Source organism: Schistocerca americana, unplaced genomic scaffold, assembly GCF_021461395.2.
Source record: "Schistocerca americana isolate TAMUIC-IGC-003095 unplaced genomic scaffold, iqSchAmer2.1 HiC_scaffold_245, whole genome shotgun sequence".
Taxonomy (NCBI): domain Eukaryota; kingdom Metazoa; phylum Arthropoda; class Insecta; order Orthoptera; family Acrididae; genus Schistocerca; species Schistocerca americana.
In genome coordinates, this window is record NW_025725956.1 from 196,903 (window position 1) to 218,432 (window position 21,530).

The window sequence follows — 21,530 nt, forward strand, 5'->3', positions numbered from 1 at the left end:
ATGTCGGATATGTCGGACTCGGAACGAGTTCGCCCGTCGTTTTCTTCGGAGTCGCTTCCGCGTCTCCGATTCCTGCTGTCTCTTGCTGTTGCCTCTCTTCTCGCCTGCGCTCTTCGCAGGATGTCTCGGATTTGTTGCTGTTCTTCTGCCAGAAGTTCGTCCATAGAGAACTTGTTCGTCGGCGCGTCCTTGCGTGTGGCATCGTCTTCATTCTTCGGCTGCATCGTTGCTCTTGTGGCGTGCGTCGGCGCGGCCGACGCGGTGGCAGGTTGATGGGGTGGGGAGGGGGCCCTGATCGCGGAATCTGGCTTATTCCCTTCCATTTTCTTGGCCTACACGACGCGGGCTTGTCCCGCCGCAGCAGGGGCCCTGGCCGTGGAAAGTCCCTAACTCTAACCAACTCAGGCTATTCCTGAGTCCTGCCCTATTCTACTGTCGCCCTAACACCCTACTCCCTACGACAACACGACAATTTGCTTGCGTCTCGAAAGAGACACGATCTCAGCGCCTCTGCACTAGTAGCGTAGCGTGCGAACGCTGCGGCTGCCAGCGCGGCGCGCCCGCCGCCCCCCTATATAGACTCTGGCCCGCCCTCCCCCCACCACGCGCAACCGAGGGCATATAAGCGCAGCACGGAGGCGCGCGGGCCCGTTGTCAAGGCAGCACCGGACGCCGCGCCGCACCTAACCTCCACGCACGCCGCTCCGCTACCGCTACCGCTACCGCCATGGCCCGCACAAAGCAAACGGCCCGCAAGTCCACCGGCGGAAAGGCGCCGCGCAAACAGCTCGCCACCAAGGCGGCGAGGAAGAGCGCGCCCGCCACCGGAGGCGTCAAGAAGCCCCACCGCTACAGGCCGGGCACCGTCGCCCTGCGAGAAATCAGGCGCTACCAGAAGAGCACAGAGCTGCTCATCCGCAAGCTGCCATTCCAGCGCCTAGTGCGCGAGATCGCCCAGGACTTCAAGACCGACCTGCGCTTCCAGAGCTCCGCAGTCATGGCCCTGCAGGAGGCCAGCGAGGCCTACCTCGTCGGCCTCTTCGAAGACACCAACCTGTGCGCAATCCACGCCAAGCGCGTCACCATCATGCCCAAGGACATCCAGCTCGCGCGCCGCATCCGCGGCGAGCGCGCCTAAACCGCGCCGCGGCACCGCACCGCACAAACAAAAACGGCCCTTTTCAGGGCCACTAACATCTCTCCGTCGCGAGCAAACTTTGTCGGTCGCCTGCCTCTCGCCCCGCAACCCAAAAACAAAAACCACCACTTCCCGTCCGTCCGCCACACCCGCTCACTCTGCCTGCCTGCTAGCAGCGCGCAACAATCACACATCATCCCTCCCCGGCGCTCAAAGCGCACAATACCCAACGGCCGACGTCACACCGCACGGGTGGCTGGCTGGCCGGCCGCCCGCCCGCCGCTTTCGTTTCGAAAACAAAAAAACCCGCACTCCACTCCGACGGCCAACGGCCAGGCAGGCGCGCTCGCTCGCTCTACACGCCACCGAAATCCCCGCCGACTCCTTCCACATCTCAACGTGCCCCCCGTTGCAAAACATAACACACACAAAGGAACAAAACAAAGACCAGACACGACTAGACAAGACAGACATCCGAGAAGAACGAACGCAGGCAAGCCAACCAACGTATTCAAACAAAACAACGTGACAGAAAACCAACCGTCGGCCGCCGCCACAAACACGGCGACAATCAACCACGACAACAACAACACCGCTTACCGCTACCGCCGCCCACACCCGCCACCGACCCCCGCAATCCAACCACCACGGCACGCAAACAGCATCCCCACGGGCATACAGACAGACACCCACACCAAACGCAACACGACAATCAAAACCTTCCCCGACGTGCTTTGATGGCCCTGAGAAGGGCCGTTTTGGGCCGCGCGTCTCTTGCGCGCCACTAGACGACGACGGGGGGTGGGGACGACGGAGTCAAGCGCCAAACCCTTCCTTTCCCATCTCTTTCTCCTCTACTCTACTTCTTCTTCTTGGGCGAAGCCTTCGCCTTAGACGGCGTCGTCGCCTTCTTCGGGCGCGGCGCCTTCGGCTTCTTCGTCGGAACCTTGGCGGCCTTCTTCGCCTTCGACGGCGACTTGGCCTTGGCCGGCTTGGCCGCAGCCGCCTTCTTCGCACCCGCGGGAGCGGCCGACGCCGCAGACGCCTTCTTGGCGGCGCCCGCCTTCCGACCGGTCGCCGCCTTCACGCCACCAGCCTTCTTTGCGCCGGCCGCACGGGCGCCCTTCTTCTCCTTGCTGGCCGGAGCGGCGCGCTTCTTCTTGGCACCGCCAGCACGAGCCTTGCCGCCCTCGGCCGCCCCCCCGCCGCCGGCGCCGGCAAGCTTGAACGAGCCGGACGCGCCCTTCCCCTTCGTCTGCACCAGCTCGCCCGCCACGACGGCCGACTTGAGGTACTTCTTGATAAACGGCGCCAGCTTCTCCGCGTCCAGCTTGTAGTGCGCGGCTATGTACTTCTTGATCGCCTGCAGCGACGACCCGCCGCGCTCCTTCAGACTCTTGATGGCGGCCGTCACCATCTCAGAGGTGCGCGGGTGCGCAGGCTTGGCGCGCGGCTTCTTCGCAGACGACGCAGACTTGGCCTTCTTCGTAGTGCCGGTGGCGGCGGGTGCCGCAGCAGTCTCGTTCGTAGCCGCCTGATCTGCCATTTCGACGACGCGCGTAACACACAGCGAGAGCGAGCGGGACGGCAGGCACGCAAGCACAGCACAGCAGCAGAGCAGAGAATCACAAGGCCCAGCCAGTGTCGCGGGCGGGCGCGGACGGCCGAGAGAGCGGCCGCCACTCTGCGCGCCGCCGCGCCGCGCCTCCCGCGCTTGCTACCGCCCAACGTCCGACAGCCTGTGCGGAGCAGCCCCAAACCTGCGCCACAACCGCCCGCGCCTTTCAAACCACCGAGGATGGGGCTACACACAGCCACACCACAGTCGCCAACCAGTCGCCACGGCAGCGCCGCAAACCACGGCCAAACTGCAGCTACCGCGCGCTACAGCCTGGGTCGGCCCGCCGAGAATCGCCGCCCCCGCCCAAATGCCGCCCCCACAGCCCCAGCCGACGACCCGCCACAATGGCCAAACCTTCGGCAAAACTCCCACACCGTCGCCGCGGCAGCCCGGCCAGCGCGGCCGGCGCCACAGCCACACAAGCCGAGGCGTGCGGCGATGACGGCCGTGCAAACGCGCCTCCGCCGCCCCATCGCCTTCCGTCGCCCTCCCGCCGTTTCCCGATCGGCCCGCAGCCGTCGGGCCACATCGCGCGCCGTCCTCCTCCTCTCGCCCGCCAACATTCACAGCCGTTTCTCAACAATTGCCCGCCGCAAACGGACGCCGCCTGCGCAACAGGCGCCGCCGCCCCTCGCCGCTTCCGACCCACAACCCCTCGACCGAGGCAAACCGCAATCCGAATCTACAGACCAACCCAATCTGCCGTCAAGCACACACGACAGCCGACCTTACACGTTACGCGTTACACATTACGTTTACACGTCTACGTTAGGTTAGGTTAGGTGGACGTGGGTTAGGTTAAGGGGACTTGGGTTAGGTTAAGCGTCAAACTTAGGTTAAGCATTCAAACACGTCAGGCGTCAGAGGTTAGGTTAGGTTAGGTTAGGTTAGGTTAGGTTAGGTTACACGTTAGGTTAGGTTAAGGGGTCAGTGCTAGGTTAAGAAGCGTCAAACGTAGGTTAAAAAAGCGTTCAAACGTGAGGCGTGAGCCGGACAGCTTACCTTACGTAGACGTTAGGGGCTCACAGGCTGAGCTCACCTCGCCACACCACAGGTTAGGTTCGGTTCGGTTCGGTTCGCTCGGCTCAGCGTAAAGCGCCGAGGTCAGGGTTACGTTCGTTCACCTTCGGGCGCCACACTTTCGGTTGAAAGGTCGCGACGGGACGACGTCGGAAACCGCCGACAGACGGGGGAGCAGCACGACCACGACCAGACACCGAGCGCGAACGAGACACACGCGAACCACCCCCACCGGCCAAAGGGCACCACACAACAACCCAGAGCACCACGTGTCGACACCAGAGCAACCCGCCGCTCACGCGACATGGCTGGCACCGAAGGGCAACCGCCCGCAACTGCGCTTTCCGCGCCGGCCCGGATGCACGTCGTGCTACAACAACACCACTACCGTACACAGCCGCTGTTCACAACATCACTATCAATGGCGCGCCCGCGGCTCGCCGCCGTCGCAGTCGCAGCCCCAACGCCAGCACTTTTGCACCACCATTCACACGCACCGCAACACAGCTCGCCGACACAGCCGAACAAAACAAACACCACACAACAACAGCAACAACGCCGCCGCCTCTACTTGTGCCGGCGACCCACCCCGCCGATGGCGCACCTTTCGCCAGCCGGCAATCGACACACACGCACCCACCCACCGGGGCCCAGTGCAAAAAAAAACACACAAAAACAAAAAAACAAAACAACACAAACGACACGGGAAGCGCACACCGCCACTTCGCGCGCACGCCACCAACCAGTCGTCGTCTCAAAATAACAAACACAAACAAAATAAACTAACAACTAGGGCAACACAAAACAAAAACGCCTCGCACGAACCGCCCACAAAAAGGACAAGCACACGCACAGCCTCTGCTGACGACCACGACGCAGCGGCACGCTGCTCCTGTCCCGCGCCCCGCGCCCCGCGCCACGCGCCCCGCGCCCCGCGCCCCACTCGATTCACAACTCACGCGACACCGTCAACGACGGGCTCGCTTCCCGCAACCTACCACCTTTCCGCCACGACGCACAGCCCCAGCCCCACCCGACGACTGCACTTTCACCACCGCCTCCCCCTTCCCCCCCAAAACACACACACACACACACACACACACACACACACAGCCAGCCAAAAACGCACTCGCGACCCACACATGCACGTGCATCGGCACACGCCAACCAGTCAACGTCGACAACCACACGCAAGGCTCGAAACGAAAACGAAACCGGCGTCCTTCCACGTTGCCATCAAGCTACGCGACACAAGACACAAGGAACCAACACAACAGCCGGCCCCACTAATTCCCACTCTCACGCCGCAAAAAGCACACCGAAACCGCCAAACACGCACGCACATTCCCCTTCGCACTGACACCACCGACCGGCTCGCTACCACACACCTCTCGGCAGCCGTTTCACGCCAATTCGCCACACAGTCGACAAGCGCCCGCCCTGTACGGCACACGCAACGACGCAGCGCAGCAAAGGGCGCCCGCAACACATACCTCTCCGCCGCCCGACGCGCCAACCGCCACACCACACCGCCAGCAACTCGCAAATTGTGCACTGCCACCAGCCACACGTCCAACACGCCGCGCCGCCTCCGGCCACCCGCCAGGGGGCGCTCACGTCCGCGACAACAGCGCGGCCCGCCGGGCCGGGCCGAACCGAACCGAACCGAGCCGCCGCTGCTCTGCACTCGGCACGGCCACACCCTGCTGCAGACCGGGCTCGTCCCTCTGTACGCGTCTGCCTGCGCATCAACACAACACGACCTTTTTTTTTTTTTTCTCTCTACCGCCATCCCTTCTTCTCGCGTTTTACTCGTTGTTGCAGCAGCGGCGCACACCTACACATCCACAGCCCCAGCCGAGCCGGCCTCACCTCAGGGCCCGCCGCCAGCGTCTCCTCCTCGGGCACAGGTGCGGTGCTGTGGCCGCCCATCCAACCGCATTGCTGGCCGTCCAGCCACCAGGCGTTCCCACTGCCGCGAGCCACGCCGCGCACCGACCCTGCTGCAGAAAACGAAGCATAGCCAGAGACCGACCGATACACAAAGCAAGCCGTCGCCTCGCCTCTTGTCCTTCCTGCCTTCCTTCCGCCCCCGCCCTTCTCACACCACCGCCTCTCCACTTTCGCCCCCCCCTCCTTTTTTTTTTTTTTTGTTTTCTTCTTTCTTTCTTTCTTTCTTTCTTTCTTTCTTTCTTTCTTTGACCCTCTCTCCTTCCCGCCATGGCGGTTACGGCACCGCCTGCAGCGGCAGATTTTTTGCGCCCACACGCCTACTCCTACCACCATTAACCTTGCCCTGCCCTGCCCTGCCCTGCCCTGCCCTGCCCTGCCCATCAACGTCGCAGTCGAACCGACGCTTGCCAACACACTGCCCACGTTCCTTTCTCTTTTCGGCCTACGCCCATTACGCGCCGCCGCCACAGCACCTTCCCTTCCCACAACACACCGACGTCATCACACGCACCCAAAACAGGGGCCACGACCGTGTTCCTCGCCCACTCCCATCCCGCACGGTACGCACATTCCCAACTACTACCGCGCACCCTCCCTTTCCAATCTGTGTGTCTCTGTGTCTGTGTCCTGTCCGCGCGTGACGCCTCTCAACATCCGCCGTCCCCCGTCCCGTTTTCGCCCCCATGCCGTCGTCGCGCCGCCTCCGCCCCTGTCCGCCCCGCACCACACCATACACCGCTGCTTGTCCCGGCCGTTGCCACCAAAGGCGCCGACCGCAAACGCGCCACGCCGCAGCCCCCGTGCGTCTCGCGCTCGCTTGCATCTCCGTGCCGACGCTGCCTCTCTTCCCGCTCGCACTCGACCTCGACAACACAGTCTTTGGCTCCGCCACTGCGTGTTCCGGTGGTACGCACGCTGCAACACGTATGTATTCATTACCAGAGCGATGGCGAGGCATGACAGCATCTCTGTCTGACCAGAGAGTTCTTTATCGCTGCTAGTCGGCGCTTGGACCGCGCCAGACGACAGTAGTGGCACGCACCGGGTCGCCAGGAACAGTTGTTATATATATATTGTAGCGCGAGTCGGGAGAGGTAGTAGTCGGTCGACAGTAGTAGCGGGTGGACGGTTGTACTGAGCGGGCGTCGGCGGCGTGCTCTGCTCGTCTCGCGACTCTGGTCACGGTTCGGGACGATGTATAGTCTATTGTGTTATAATCAAAAGGTGGTGTGACGCTGCATTGCGCAAATCTGATAACGTATGTTCATTGTACTTATTTTGTTCAACAACAAAAGCCCCACTATTACTTTTTTTCTAAAGTAACTTTTGTCTCTTAACGAAAAACATTCACTTTTTAAAGACTACTTCCTATGGCATTTCCCTCCAAGGAGTGCAATTAATTACCAGCCAGCACTCATTCATTGCACACAGCTGTGTAAGGGGTATCTACAATTGAGGAGCAGATATAAATGCAATTTTTTGTTTTTTTTGTTTTTTTTTTTGTGTGTGTGTTGTAACCTCCCAGCAAATTTAAAATAACGGACAATGTTATTTACGGATGCTAATGGACATTGCGCTAATTGTAACCTCGCCCACAATGAGAGGTATTGAAAATGGCAACAAAAATGTGAAATTCGCAATCTGACTCAAATATAAAGTCTTCACACAACATTTAAAAACGTCCGTTCAGTGACAAGAAACTTCAATTAAACCGAAATATCGGTCTTTGGCCCTGTGCAAAACAATCAGAATTAAAGTCTTACCTCCGAATAAATGGATGTCACATTTCTGCTCTGGTTGTTGCGCAGCGCTTGGAGGAACTGCATTGCAAATAATAATATTCTCTTTTTTTGTGATTTTAGTGACATTTTTCTTCAAAGAAGTGGAATGAAATGTGAAGTGCAACGAACTCTTTAGTTCAATAAACAATTAAATGTTTGAAAAATGCTTTTGAAATAAACATTATTATTGGGGAACTTGTTGGAGAATAATTACAATAAATACAATTTTTCATTATCTAATGATTATATTAATTAACAGTATACCTTATTCACCATCTTGACCAGTGTTGCCGACCGCCTACATCACACAACCGCACTCGGCTGCTACTACTGACCGACCGCTCTGCATGACGACTATTAGCGTACTGCACGCGACGACTACTGACAGAGTACAGCCCTCAACTACACAGAGCTACGGACTCGCAACGACTACTGACTGACTGACTGACTGACTGACTGACTGAGAACCGCTCGCAACACTCGCGCAGTCCAGCGCAAACTCTCTGGTCACAGATGCTACAATGTCTCGCCATCGCTACTATGTTACATACGTGTTTCAGTGTCTTTTTCATTGGGGTAACGATCTTTGGCTCTTTTTATTCTGAATACAGGGCCAAAGGTCAACGCTGCTGCCCTTATACAATTTATCAGGTTTCATTATGTCTGTTGCAATGTTACATACGGTTCACTCTTTCATTAATATTATCGTTGGGTTTGTTTTGTAGGGACGTTAACATTCTGGCACATTTTTATTATCATCGGACTCTCTGCTATTTGTGCAGGGAGGTTATACCTGGGTCCATTTCCATTTCCATTTACATTTTAATATTGATAGACGTTTTGTTTTCTTGTTGTTTTTCCTTCTTTTTTTTTTTGTTGTTTTTTTTTTGTTTTGTTTTTCCCGCTCTCACCACCACCGCCGCATCACGCCTTCCGTTTTCTTGGTTTCTTTTCTGTTCTTCAACTGCTTCAACATCACCGCGCCCCATTTCCACACCACAGCCATCAGCCTCCAAGACGGGCGGGCGCAGTGTGCCATTTCCGGCGCACAAGCACACCCGTACGGTACTCTCCTCGCCCCCACGCCACCAACAACACAGCGACCACGCGGCTTTCAGGCATGGCACGGCACGGCACGGCACGGCACGGCACCGGCGAAATGCGCCGCCCCCGCCCCTCCGCGCATCCGTCCGTCTCGCCACGTTCACTGACAGCCGCGTCTGCGGCTACACCACGACAACCACAACACAACACCGCTCCCCTCCCTGGCAACTCACATTGTTTTTCTCCTCCTCTTTTGCACAAACCACAACGCCGAGCACAGGCGCAAGCCACCCACACCGCGCCCCTCCCCGTCCCGTCTTTGGCCGCCGCTCCTCGTTTGCCCCCTCCCATCTCCCGAAATGCCATGCCAGCAGCGTTACGCATGCCCCTCCCCTGTCCACACAACACTACCGCCTAACGAACAGCCTTCCGGGCCACATGCAGGGCACGCCCACCTCCAAACACTGCCAATTCACGGACGCACGCACGCACACACACACACACACACACACACACACACACACACACACACACTCACTTTCTCGACACCTTTCTGTACGGAGGGTGCGTCATCTCGACCGTGACAGAGTGACGGCAACTATCGACGATCCATTTCCCCCCACTGGTAAAACATGTCCACTAACACCTACATACATCATTCAAGTACACAGACAATAGCATACACACAATGGGAGGGCACACGAACATGGACGGCACGGCACTGTCATACACTCTTCCTCAGAACCATATCAACAAACGTTACGTACATCCGGGAAAGCGAAAGCGAACGCGAAAGCGAAAGCGAAAGCGAAAGCGAAAGCGAAAGCAAAAGCAAAGGCAAAGCCCAATGCAGCCGTCAAAGGTAACGTTCACCACGGCAGACACTTGCAGCCGCGCCGCCGTTAAACGCATTTCAGTGCGGCTCCAATACGCCTCCGACACGGGAACGTTCCGTTGCTCTACGAATGCGTTTCTCCCCTTTTTCCCTTCCTCTCTCTTTTGCCCCCCCTCCTTGCACTCTTGCCTCATTCCTCACGTTCTGCCCACACATTCGACCGATCAAAGTCAACCTTTCGTTACCGTTCTCAGCGCGACGGTGTACAACAGTATGACGGGTGTGCCCACGACTTCGGTTCAGTTGCGTGACGCCGGTCTATCGCGCCGATCGACAGTTACTCAGGGGGCGACGGATCGGACCACGTCACCGACACACAAAACACTTTCAAACAAACAAATACATACCGGATGGACACAGACAAACACGTGTACAGACATTCGCCAAACAAACGACCGCCGCCGCCGTCGTCGCGCTTACTGTACTGCACTGGACACGCGTGCATCTTGAATGACGACATCGGTGTGCGTGCGTCGTACGCAATCAGTCAGACACGGCTATCAAACATCAGAGTCGAATGGTACATCATCGTGCGTGTCGCCGTACACGTACAGTACAATACAACAACAATGCGTCTTAATGGCACGTTCATTTCAACGTCACTCACACACCTCCACGCTGCAGTTACGTCGCACCATTGTCAAACTCGGCGTACAGCAAAGGGAATAGTGGGCGGCAAAAAAAAAACAAACCAAACAAAAACATTTCACATTTCACCCTCGCCATGTATGATGTGCAAACAAAACAAACCCGCAAACGGCCGTCGTTACGGTGACACAAAAGTCGCCGATCGCACTGTCCCCCCTCGCAGACGGGTAACACACACACACACACACACACACACACACCAACAACACCAATGGGTCAAAAACCACGCCAACGAGGCGTGCCACCATTCCACGCCACGGCGACCAACCTCGTGGCCGTACCCCGCGCAACACGCTTTGACGCGCCCCCCCCCCCCCACCCACAATCAAAATGCACACATACATCACAGCCGTCCACACAAACAACAACAACAACAATTCCGCCCTTCCCGCAAAAGGCAAGTTGGTGGCCCTGAAAAGGGCCGTTTTGCCGCTCTCGCAACGGAGGAGCCTTCTCCATCCTTCCTTCCATTCCAGAGCCACCTCCTTACTTGGAGCTCGTGTACTTGGTCACCGCCTTCGTGCCCTCGCTCACGGCGTGCTTGGCCAGCTCGCCAGGCAGCAACAGCCGCACAGCGGTCTGGATCTCGCGGGACGTGATGGTCGAGCGCTTGTTGTAGTGCGCCAGGCGAGAAGCCTCGGCCGCAATGCGCTCGAAAATGTCGTTCACGAAGCTGTTCATGATGCTCATCGCCTTCGACGAGATGCCCGTGTCAGGGTGCACCTGCTTCAGCACCTTGTAGATGTAGATGGCATAGCTCTCCTTCCTCTTGCGCTTCTTCTTCTTGTCGCCCTTCGAAATGTTCTTCTGCGCCTTGCCAGCCTTCTTGGCGGCCTTCCCGCTAGTCTTGGGCGGCATCTCGAACCAACGTACGGCAGCAGCAACACCAGTAGCAAGCGCTCCGCTCTAGTCAGCGTCTCCCCACACAGTGGCACCCGCCGCCAGCCGCCGCCGCACCTTTACCAGCTCGCCCTGTTGCGGCCGCCGACCAATGGGGCGCGCGCGCAACCGGCCGCCGCACCCGAGCCCATAAAGTACCCCCACCCCGGCTGCGCCGGCACGCACTCCGCTGCTCGACTCGCTGCCGCTCGCACCGGTCGTTTTCGTTTCCGTTTCGTGTGCACCGTCGCTAGCCCATCGCCATGTCCGGACGCGGAAAGGGAGGCAAAGTCAAGGGCAAGTCAAAGTCCCGCTCAAGCAGGGCTGGGCTCCAGTTCCCGGTCGGCAGAATCCACCGCCTCCTGCGCAAGGGAAACTACGCAGAGCGCGTCGGCGCCGGGGCGCCCGTCTACCTCGCCGCCGTCATGGAGTACCTCGCGGCTGAGGTGCTCGAGCTGGCCGGAAACGCGGCCCGCGACAACAAGAAGACGCGCATCATCCCGCGCCACCTGCAGCTTGCCATCCGCAACGACGAGGAGCTCAACAAGCTCCTGTCGGGCGTCACCATCGCACAGGGTGGTGTCCTGCCCAACATCCAGGCCGTCCTGCTGCCAAAGAAGACCGAGAAGAAGGCCTAAAGGAGGCCAGGCAATCGCAGCGCCGCGTGCTCCCCTGCACGCAACGCGCTTTGCCGGCTCGGCCCACAACAATCGGCCCTTTTCAGGGCCACCACACAAACCTACGTCCAAAGCAAAATTTCAGTCGTCCTCGCCGCACCTTGTTTTGTTTTAACTTTGCACTGTCACAGCACAGCCGCCGCCGGCGCACGTCCGCCATCTTGTCGTCCACACAGCCCGTGTGGCCCAACACACACACACACACACACACACATTTTGCACGGTCGCAGTCGCCTTCCAAACCGACAACGGCAGCAATAATGACCATTGTTAAAGGGAGGCGTGTCGACACACCGCCCTCCACTCCCGCGCGCAACGGCCGTCGACACGAACGAAACAGCTGATCCGGCCGCCTATGCCCACACGCCTTGCCTCGGAAACCCCAACGCCGCCGCAAACAAACACACAGAGCCAAACCACGCAAGCAAATAATCACCGCCTCTCGCACAACAACACACAGCCCGCCATCTCCGTCGCGATCGATACAAAGACACACAATAACAAACACACAAACGAAGCAGCTCCACACACAGCCAGCCACATGACACGTTTCCTTTCCTTCTCCCCTCCCAGTCACATCACGTCGCTCAAACGGAAAGAAAGAAAGAAACAAACAAACAAACAAACAACACAGCGCACACACGCAGCAACAACACAGACTCTTTCGCACTTTTCAACTTCCGAACAGTGTGGTGGCCCTGAAAAGGGCCGTTTTCTAGTCTCTCCCACCCACAAGCACGGCCGCGGGAAGGCCAGCGCCCGCTGCGACGCAGCCTAACCGCCGAAACCGTACAGGGTGCGCCCCTGCCTCTTCAGGGCGTACACCACGTCCATGGCCGTCACAGTCTTGCGCTTGGCGTGCTCAGTGTACGTCACCGCGTCGCGGATCACGTTCTCCAGGAACACCTTCAGCACCCCGCGGGTCTCCTCGTAGATCAGACCAGAGATGCGCTTCACGCCGCCCCTGCGAGCCAGGCGGCGGATGGCGGGCTTCGTGATGCCCTGGATGTTGTCGCGCAACACCTTGCGGTGCCGCTTGGCGCCACCCTTGCCGAGCCCCTTTCCTCCCTTGCCGCGGCCTGTCATCCTTCCTTCCTCGGGCAAAGCAAAACGTGCACAAACAGCAGCTGCAGCGGCTGGCGAGTCGGCTACGGTCTGCGCCCAGCGCGCCCGCCGCCCCCCTATATAGACTCTGGCCCGCCCTCCCCCCACCACGCGCAACCGAGGGCATATAAGCGCAGCACGGAGGCGCGCGGGCCCGTTGTCAAGGCAGCACCGGACGCCGCGCCGCACCTAACCTCCACGCACGCCGCTCCGCTACCGCTACCGCTACCGCCATGGCCCGCACAAAGCAAACGGCCCGCAAGTCCACCGGCGGAAAGGCGCCGCGCAAACAGCTCGCCACCAAGGCGGCGAGGAAGAGCGCGCCCGCCACCGGAGGCGTCAAGAAGCCCCACCGCTACAGGCCGGGCACCGTCGCCCTGCGAGAAATCAGGCGCTACCAGAAGAGCACAGAGCTGCTCATCCGCAAGCTGCCATTCCAGCGCCTAGTGCGCGAGATCGCCCAGGACTTCAAGACCGACCTGCGCTTCCAGAGCTCCGCAGTCATGGCCCTGCAGGAGGCCAGCGAGGCCTACCTCGTCGGCCTCTTCGAAGACACCAACCTGTGCGCAATCCACGCCAAGCGCGTCACCATCATGCCCAAGGACATCCAGCTCGCGCGCCGCATCCGCGGCGAGCGCGCCTAAACCGCGCCGCGGCACCGCACCGCACAAACAAAAACGGCCCTTTTCAGGGCCACTAACATCTCTCCGTCGCGAGCAAACTTTGTCGGTCGCCTGCCTCTCGCCCCGCAACCCAAAAACAAAAACCACCACTTCCCGTCCGTCCGCCACACCCGCTCACTCTGCCTGCCTGCTAGCAGCGCGCAACAATCACACATCATCCCTCCCCGGCGCTCAAAGCGCACAATACCCAACGGCCGACGTCACACCGCACGGGTGGCTGGCTGGCCGGCCGCCCGCCCGCCGCTTTCGTTTCGAAAACAAAAAAACCCGCACTCCACTCCGACGGCCAACGGCCAGGCAGGCGCGCTCGCTCGCTCTACACGCCACCGAAATCCCCGCCGACTCCTTCCACATCTCAACGTGCCCCCCGTTGCAAAACATAACACACACAAAGGAACAAAACAAAGACCAGACACGACTAGACAAGACAGACATCCGAGAAGAACGAACGCAGGCAAGCCAACCAACGTATTCAAACAAAACAACGTGACAGAAAACCAACCGTCGGCCGCCGCCACAAACACGGCGACAATCAACCACGACAACAACAACACCGCTTACCGCTACCGCCGCCCACACCCGCCACCGACCCCCGCAATCCAACCACCACGGCACGCAAACAGCATCCCCACGGGCATACAGACAGACACCCACACCAAACGCAACACGACAATCAAAACCTTCCCCGACGTGCTTTGATGGCCCTGAGAAGGGCCGTTTTGGGCCGCGCGTCTCTTGCGCGCCACTAGACGACGACGGGGGGTGGGGACGACGGAGTCAAGCGCCAAACCCTTCCTTTCCCATCTCTTTCTCCTCTACTCTACTTCTTCTTCTTGGGCGAAGCCTTCGCCTTAGACGGCGTCGTCGCCTTCTTCGGGCGCGGCGCCTTCGGCTTCTTCGTCGGAACCTTGGCGGCCTTCTTCGCCTTCGACGGCGACTTGGCCTTGGCCGGCTTGGCCGCAGCCGCCTTCTTCGCACCCGCGGGAGCGGCCGACGCCGCAGACGCCTTCTTGGCGGCGCCCGCCTTCCGACCGGTCGCCGCCTTCACGCCACCAGCCTTCTTTGCGCCGGCCGCACGGGCGCCCTTCTTCTCCTTGCTGGCCGGAGCGGCGCGCTTCTTCTTGGCACCGCCAGCACGAGCCTTGCCGCCCTCGGCCGCCCCCCCGCCGCCGGCGCCGGCAAGCTTGAACGAGCCGGACGCGCCCTTCCCCTTCGTCTGCACCAGCTCGCCCGCCACGACGGCCGACTTGAGGTACTTCTTGATAAACGGCGCCAGCTTCTCCGCGTCCAGCTTGTAGTGCGCGGCTATGTACTTCTTGATCGCCTGCAGCGACGACCCGCCGCGCTCCTTCAGACTCTTGATGGCGGCCGTCACCATCTCAGAGGTGCGCGGGTGCGCAGGCTTGGCGCGCGGCTTCTTCGCAGACGACGCAGACTTGGCCTTCTTCGTAGTGCCGGTGGCGGCGGGTGCCGCAGCAGTCTCGTTCGTAGCCGCCTGATCTGCCATTTCGACGACGCGCGTAACACACAGCGAGAGCGAGCGGGACGGCAGGCACGCAAGCACAGCACAGCAGCAGAGCAGAGAATGCGTGTGCATAAGTGTGTGTGTGACGCATTTCTGCGTTAACACTTGTGAGGAAGTTTTCAGCGTACTTGACGCTCTTTCTTCCATAAATAGGGTGCACCATGTTAGTGTAAGTCTTTGTGAGGTTTTAGTCTTGTTCTGCACTGGAACATCACATGAGGAAAGTCTTCACTTCGCGGCACTATTGTTGCAGGCGAAGGAGATCTGGCCAGCGCAGCGTGGCGCGCCAGTGTGGTCGATGGCCGAGATCGCGTACCTTAGGGTTACGCGATACTTCGACCTTCTCGTAGAAGTCTTGGGCAGCGAGTTGGAACCGCTGTCTGAGTAAGGGAACTCCTGCGACGTGGTGTAGTTCCGCAGTGTTGAAGTCCCACGGAAGATGCAGCACCGTTCTGAGGGCCCTGTTTTGGACCATTTGTAGACGGCGGATGTTGGTCTCGGCTGCGTTGCCCCACACCACTGCTGCATAATCAAACAGCGGGCTGATGGTGGCTTTGTACAAGGTGAGACCTAAGTCTGCTGGTAGCGATGATGTGGGGTTGATGACCGGGTACAACATGCGCAGTCTACCCAGAGCCTTCCTCCTCACTTCTTCGATGTGTTGGCGCCACGTTAGACGCTTGTCTAGCGTGACGCCAAGATACTTGGCACTGTTGTTCCACGGTACGGGTCTTCCGCGGACTGTCAGCTGCTCGAGGTCTGCCGGAACATGCCTGAGCGCGATGATGATCGCCTGGCTTTTCTCGGGATTATAAGCCAGACGCCATTTCGTGGCCCATTCTTCTAGCGCCGCGGTTGCCGCTTGCAGACGCCGTTGTAGAGCTCGGGGGCATCTGCTGCGGCCGTAGACGGCGGTGTCGTCCGCGTACAGGGCGTTGTTCACTGCACCTGTACGTGGGAGGTCCGCTGTGTAGACCGAGTAAAGCGTCGGGCCGATGACCGAGCCTTGCGGTACACCCGCGAGTACCCGGCGCTCCGTGGAGATTCCACTGTCTGCCCGAACGTGGAACGTCCTGTCCCGCAGGTAAGTCTGCAGGAGACTCACGTGTGACACGGGTACCCCCAGTACAAGCAACTTGTACAGGAGGCCTTCGTGCCACACCGAGTCAAAGGCGCGTGACACGTCGAGCATAAGAGCACCGAAATACTCGCGTCGGTCAACTGCTCCGAACGCTTCCTCAGTCAGCCGTAGGACTTGGTGTGTGGCAGAGTGTCCTCGCCGGAACCCAAATTGCTCATCAGGCAGAATTTGTTCGTCGGTGATATGACGCAGGAGGCGCGTCATGTATAGCCGCTCAAAAAGTTTGGATAGCGCCGGCAGCAGGCTAATCGGACGGTAGTTTTTTGCCATCCGCGCGTCCTTCCCTGGTTTTGGTAGGGCCACTATTTCTGCGTGCTTCCAGATTTGCGGAAACTCTTCTGTACGAAGCACTTCATTGAAGAGTTCTGTAAGTTTGGCCACTGCTTCTTCTGGGAGTTGCCTGAGGAGCGAATTTGTCACCATGTCTGGACCCGCGGCTTTGCGACCTTGAAGGTGACGCAGCAGCAGTTTCACCTCGTCGACGGCTATCGGCGTGATGTGGTCGTCTGGGTCCCTCGCCGCAAGGTAGCGGGGAAGACGATCCCTGACGAGTCGAATGTGCGCTGCGTCGACTGGGTCCTCCATCGGTGTGAAATTAGCGGCGAACGCATCGGCCAGGCAGTTGGCCTTTGCATTCGGCTCGCTGACAAAATCTGCTCCGACCTGGAGTGGAGGAACTTTCATCGTGCGACGGATGAAGCTCTTAACCGTTCTCCACGCCGAACCATCTTCCGTGTTGAGCTGGGAGATCTTGGTCGCCCACTCCTGGTGCCTGTGTTTTTCTGCTGCGACCTTGATTTCCCGGCGCAACCGGTTGAGTGTCGGTTTGATGGCCGGAATTCGGGTGCGTTGCCATTCTCTAGCAACCCGGTTTTTCTCGGAGATTAAGTTCTCCAGGTCTCGTGGCAGACGCTGTGGTTTGCAGCTTCGGTGGTCGGCTGCTGGTCTGGGCGGCGTGGCGTTGGTTGCTGCTTCCACCATGCAGTTTGTGTAGTGTTGTAGAGCCGCGTTTACGCCGTTCGCGGCCGGTTCCGGGAGTTGTTCCAATGCTGCCACCATGGCTTCGCGGTATTGGTCCCAGTTGATTCCGCGTAAGTCGAGCCCTCTTCTTGGAATTGGCGCAAGTTCCGCCTCAACTTCGAACATGACTGGGACATGATCGGAGTTGATCGGCGGCCTTGTGCTCGCTGTCAGGTTCTGTCTGACGCCTTTGTTTATCAGTATGTCGATCACGTCAGGCAACCCTCTAGGAGGAAAGATGGTCGGTTCGTGAGGGGCGACAACTACGGCGTTATGGCGCTCTACGATGCGTTGCAGCTGCCGCCCACTCGTGTTCGTGAGTCTGGAATTCCAGACTAGATTTTTGGAATTGTAGTCACCTCCCAGTAGAAGTTGTCCTGGAAGTGACAACAATTTGTCCATGTCTTCTCGTTGCAGGCGCCGACTCGGTGACTTGTACACGACACCGACCGTGATTTTTCCATGCGCCGTGTTTACTGCGACCGCGGTCGCCTCGGCTGTCTGCAGCGGCGGCAGGTGAATCTTATAGTGGCTTAGCGTCCGACGAACGTATATTGCCGTTCCCCCTCCGTGGGTTGGCCTGTCGTCGCGGTGACACACATAATTCGGTATCCCGACGCGGACTCCGGGTTTCAGGAACGTCTCCGTCACGAGACATAAATCCACATTTTCCGTGCGAATTAACTCGCGAAATTCTGCGGCCTGTTCTCGTAGGCCGCGGGCATTCCAGAGGCATATTTTAATTTCTCGTGGCGCTGCCATGCTGGGTCGTGGGGTTGTTGATATTTGTTGCCTGCTGCATAGCGGCCGCAATCTTGGCAGGAAGTTCGCTGATGACGTTCACGACGAGGGAAATGAATTTTTCCATCATCGCGAACATTCGCTGCTCCATTGCCATCATCATGCGCTCATAGCTGGCGCTCATGCTGCCGACGGCGTCGTGGCGGTCGGCTTGTGGTGTGTTGTCGAGTGCTGCCTGGCGAGCGGCGGTCTCGCCGCCATTGCCGTTGCCGACAAGATGGCGCGTGGCTGCCTGGCCAGCGGCGGGCTCGCCGCCATTGCTGCTGCCGACAAGATGGCGCGTGGCTGCCTGGGGTCCGCCATGCTGTCGGCGCCCGCGCAGGCCGGGGAAGATGGCCGCATCGTTCAGTGGTGGTGCCTCTGGGCCGCCATTTTGTGCCGCTGGCGCGGTGTTCTCCCAGCGGCGCGCGCTCTGATTGGCGCGCGGGCGCTCGGTGGTGGGAGAGGTGGACGGTGTTACCTGCATTTTGCGCCGCTCGGGGATTGCTCCGTCCGCGACGGTGGCCGCGCTGGGCGGGACTTGCCTGCCATTTTGTGCGCTGGCCGTCTTCGGTTGGGCTGAAGTCTGCTCGGCCTGGGGACGGTGTGAAGTGTCACCTGGGCGGGGTTTGGAGGTCCTTACCCCGCGCCGGCGACCTCGACGACGGCGACCACCTTTTGTTCGTCCTTCCCCCTCGGCTCCGCGGTGTCTGGAGTTTCCCGCCAAAACTGTGCCTTTCTTCGGCGTCTCCGCTTTCCGGAGGCGCGCAGCGAAGGCTTTGTGCCGTGGACATCCTCGATAAGATGCCACGTGCTCGCCGTTACAGAGTTTACACTTCGGCTTGAAGTCTTTATACGGCTCCCCCTTCTCGTCGCACTCGATCGCAGCATGAGGAGCGGCACAACGCACACAGAACGGTTGCATTCCGCAGTGCTTGTCTACATGTCCTAATTCGAGACAGCGGTAGCACTGGGCATAGCCACCTGTTTGGCGTAAGTTTTCTGGTGTTACTTCACACGGGCCTATAAATTTCAATTTGAACAGCTCTCTGTTTTTGTCCGTGCTGTCCGCGCACACGAGTCTTAGAGGGCCGCGCCTGTTGGTTCTTGGGTCCCTCATTTTTGTTACAGATTGAACTATAAAGCCTAGGTCTTCTAAGTCCTCCTTTACATGTTCATTGGAGTACTTTAACGGTACTCCTTTAAAGACGACCTTCAGAGGTCGTTTGCGTGAAGTGGAATACGTGTAGTACTCCATGCCCTGTGCTCTTGCGGCGTGTAAGAGTTTATTGTACAGGTCACAGTTATTCACGCGCACTTTGTACACCGTGTCACCCGCTGTACGCACTCGATAATTGTTTTTTCCCAGCAGACCATTTAGCATGATCTGTAGGCTCCGGAAGTCTTTTTCATACGCGATCACAAGTGGCGGGGGAAGACGGCCGCGTGGAGCTGTGTTGTCATGCTCCTCTTCCTCCTCACTATCAGAGAGCGCGTCGAACATATTGCTGGTGTTCGCTGCCAGCGTTTCCGACGACGGAACGGCTCTGGCTGTCTTCTTCGGCTGCACAAAACCGTCCTCGTCGGTACTATTGCGTGCGCGGCCGTTACGCCGAGCACGGTGTGTTGACTGCCGTGGTTGGTCAACACTCTTCTTTTTGAGGAAGGAGTGATCCTCATTATCTCCTGTGTTGGCGCGTTTTCTTGTTTTCGACGCACTATTACCTTTATCAGATGTTTCCTGCTCCATTGGCTCCGCTGACGGCGTGGAGCTGTCGGCGGAGGTTGTAGGTGTCGGTAGCAGGTTTATTAGCGTCTGCAGCGCATCTTCAGGGCGCTGCGACGTGCCGACGGCTGCTGCCGTCTCCAGAGACTGTGCCAATGGCACGGTGGGTACTATCGAGTCACCGGCAAAATCTGTCGCGTTCGCGAGCGCGTCGAGTGAAACACTACTACACACGCGTGCGGCGGCGCCGGTTGCGTCGTCCAGTTGAGGGGGAGCACTATCAGGAAAACGCGGGCGTACATCTGATGTGCTCGACTCACCTCCGGGAGCGTGCAGGGACGCGGCCCTGTCCGCTCTAACACTGTCTGACATCTTAGGATGCTAAGGCGCGGAGCGCTCGGCGCGTGCGTCCGGCTCGGCCGGCATCCCAGACTCGAATGAGAGCAGAGAATCACAAGGCCCAGCCAGTGTCGCGGGCGGGCGCGGACGGCCGAGAGAGCGGCCGCCACTCTGCGCGCCGCCGCGCCGCGCCTCCCGCGCTTGCTACCGCCCAACGTCCGACAGCCTGTGCGGAGCAGCCCCAAACCTGCGCCACAACCGCCCGCGCCTTTCAAACCACCGAGGATGGGGCTACACACAGCCACACCACAGTCGCCAACCAGTCGCCACGGCAGCGCCGCAAACCACGGCCAAACTGCAGCTACCGCGCGCTACAGCCTGGGTCGGCCCGCCGAGAATCGCCGCCCCCGCCCAAATGCCGCCCCCACAGCCCCAGCCGACGACCCGCCACAATGGCCAAACCTTCGGCAAAACTCCCACACCGTCGCCGCGGCAGCCCGGCCAGCGCGGCCGGCGCCACAGCCACACAAGCCGAGGCGTGCGGCGATGACGGCCGTGCAAACGCGCCTCCGCCGCCCCATCGCCTTCCGTCGCCCTCCCGCCGTTTCCCGATCGGCCCGCAGCCGTCGGGCCACATCGCGCGCCGTCCTCCTCCTCTCGCCCGCCAACATTCACAGCCGTTTCTCAACAATTGCCCGCCGCAAACGGACGCCGCCTGCGCAACAGGCGCCGCCGCCCCTCGCCGCTTCCGACCCACAACCCCTCGACCGAGGCAAACCGCAATCCGAATCTACAGACCAACCCAATCTGCCGTCAAGCACACACGACAGCCGACCTTACACGTTACGCGTTACACATTACGTTTACACGTCTACGTTAGGTTAGGTTAGGTGGACGTGGGTTAGGTTAAGGGGACTTGGGTTAGGTTAAGCGTCAAACTTAGGTTAAGCATTCAAACACGTCAGGCGTCAGAGGTTAGGTTAGGTTAGGTTAGGTTAGGTTAGGTTAGGTTACACGTTAGGTTAGGTTAAGGGGTCAGTGCTAGGTTAAGAAGCGTCAAACGTAGGTTAAAAAAGCGTTCAAACGTGAGGCGTGAGCCGGACAGCTTACCTTACGTAGACGTTAGGGGCTCACAGGCTGAGCTCACCTCGCCACACCACAGGTTAGGTTCGGTTCGGTTCGGTTCGCTCGGCTCAGCGTAAAGCGCCGAGGTCAGGGTTACGTTCGTTCACCTTCGGGCGCCACACTTTCGGTTGAAAGGTCGCGACGGGACGACGTCGGAAACCGCCGACAGACGGGGGAGCAGCACGACCACGACCAGACACCGAGCGCGAACGAGACACACGCGAACCACCCCCACCGGCCAAAGGGCACCACACAACAACCCAGAGCACCACGTGTCGACACCAGAGCAACCCGCCGCTCACGCGACATGGCTGGCACCGAAGGGCAACCGCCCGCAACTGCGCTTTCCGCGCCGGCCCGGATGCACGTCGTGCTACAACAACACCACTACCGTACACAGCCGCTGTTCACAACATCACTATCAATGGCGC